Source organism: Ammodytes marinus (genome assembly GCF_949987685.1).
Source record: "Ammodytes marinus genome assembly, chromosome: 2".
NCBI lineage: Eukaryota > Metazoa > Chordata > Actinopteri > Uranoscopiformes > Ammodytidae > Ammodytes > Ammodytes marinus.
This window is the reverse complement of record NC_137231.1, coordinates 32,309,879-32,312,378: the sequence shown is the minus strand read 5'-3', so window position 1 is coordinate 32,312,378 and position 2,500 is coordinate 32,309,879. Positions and strand designations below refer to the sequence as shown.

At 35.0% G+C, this 2,500-nt stretch overlaps 1 protein-coding gene across 1 annotated transcript in view; it reads left to right on the top strand.

The window, feature by feature from the left end:
- fras1 (Fraser extracellular matrix complex subunit 1) overlaps positions 1 to 2,500 on the top strand; it is a gene marked incomplete at its 3' end in the record, with an annotated part of 305,792 nt that overhangs the window by 164,375 nt on the left and 138,917 nt on the right. The window lies entirely within an intron of this gene.

Below are 2,500 nucleotides of genomic sequence, written 5' to 3'. Positions count from 1 at the left end.
TGCCTAATTCTTAAGGTGGGTTTTAGGTTTGAGGGCATAGTCTGTCAGTTAAGTTCACCTACCTACACACACACACACACACACACTCACACACACACACACACACACACACACACACACACACACACACACACCACTCCAGGGGGAATTTCCTTCGGAGCGGGACAAAAAAAAACAAGATGAAAAGAGTCTAATCAGTGTTTTTTACTTCGCTTCATACCTCCGACTGTGTGCTGTGACATTTTATCCACTTTCCATAATCACTGCTCTGCCATCTCCTTATGAATCAGACACACACACACACACACACACACACACACACACACACACACACACACACACACACTGGGTTTATTCCCTAATGAATCTTCGCGTGGAAGGAATTTGGCTTTGCTGTGGAAGTATATAGAAAGAAATCAAAAGCAATTATACTGCAAAGAGAAAATTACAATAAAAATTCAACAAAAAAAAATGTGATTAAAAGAATATTGTTTTTAATATGAAAAAGCTTCTGCTATTGGTGTATGAATGTGTGTGTGATTGGTTGAATGTCTACAAACCCATGTAAAGCGCTTTGAATCTGTGAAAAACCAGGGAAAAGCGCTGTATATAAGTGGAGTCCATTTACCATCTACCAAAGTTAATGAAGCTTAGGCACCAATCTGTCTTGGTAAAGGGGTTAAACCTGCAGTGTGTAGAATATTGGGTTTTATTTCTTAGCAGATTTTGTAGAAAGTAATTATAATATCCATAAGTACATTTAATTTAGTGCATAATAGCTGAATTTCTTTTTTTGAATATTTTTTTTTTCCCCTTAGAAAGGGTCTCATATATGTCCATATTTCTGCATATTTTGGACCAAGGCCTAGTGCCGCCATCTTGAAATTGTCATAGTTGGAATGTCATCAGGTGCATTGTTTAAAATTTAGAATTGTTCTTGTCCTTGAAGGCCACTGTAGCTTCTGTTAATATTCTAAAGGGGTGGGGTTACCCAGGGAGTGTTGCATTCTAGAACTTTGTAGAACTTTCTTGATGATGTCATATTACACACTGCACCTTTAAGGAAAGATTGTGGTCTTGGTCAAAAAACTAAAGAAAAAAAGGATAGAAATAGCGATCTCCCTTAGATATAATATGCAGGAGATTTGTGTCAAGGTTCGTGCATTGATGCAGTATCCAATTTATTTATCCAGCGAACAGACACACACCTGAACTCTCGGGAAATGAAAATACAATATCTTCAGCACTGCATCCGCTATATTCAATTGTACTATTTTCTTTCTTTCAAAGGTTTTTTTATTCAATAAAAGATTTGCAAAGCAATTACAGTACAATGATTAAGTTTTTTCCCCTTTTTTCTTCCCCCGAACACACCCCTCGCCCATATCCCACCCCCACACCCAACCACAAACAATCCTGGAACACAAAATCGAATTGTACTATTTTCTATCATAACACTGAATTGAATTGAATTGAATTGAAAATGTTTTTATTTCGAACAAGTAAACAATAAAAGACAAAAAAGCAATAATAAACAATAAAATAAATGAAACAAGTGGTGAAACAGTTACAATAAAGTAATATTTACACACAATGAAAACCACAAATGAAAATAAACTGTCTTACACTTTGCTTTACCTGTTCGAAAAGGGGTGAGAAGAAGAAAACTTATTTAATCTCACCCCTTCTCCCTGATTTATATATCTATAATGACTATTGGCTTCCTTATTAGTGATATAATAATATTTCAAAATTAATAATACATATTAATATGGATATAATACTGGACTTGTTGTATTGAGTTGTTTTGAGTTGGACTCTGCTCTCACTAATTTGCTTTATTTTTTTTTACTTATTTTTATTTTAATATATTTTTTTATTTTACTAATTCTTTTATTTGTTAAATTTATTTTCCTATTACATTTTGATTTTTTTTTAACATTTTCGTAGACACAAATTAAGTTTTTTATGCTTCAAAAAAAAAATTGAATAATAGATATTTCCGACCTCTCTTGGCTCATTTTAATAAAACATCAACTCAAACTGGATACAGAAAGGAAAATTATTCATTTTGCACAGCACACAGTTTGCTATGCTATTCCTGCAACAGGGATAGATCAGCATATTTTCGATTTTAAGAATCTTACATTTTGCTCATAGCTTATTTTCCACGAGTTTACTTAATAAAAAAAAGAAAATTGTGGCATTGTCAAGCTTTATTAGACAGTATAGAGTTGAAATGGGGAGACAGACAGAGAGAGAGAGGGGGGATGACCTGCAGTAAAGGTCCACGGGTCGGATTTGAACCCACGACCACTGCAACGAAGGCCGGAGCCGATATGGTACACGCTCTATCCACTCCGTCACCGGAGCACCCCAACAAGTTTACTTTTGAGTTGAGAATTGGGCCAGGCAACAGTGAAAAGTTGTTTAGTTTAGTTGACTTCTTATCTCAGAATTGAATAGTCATTAGCAGCATCGACTTGTCTTAATGGCCCTG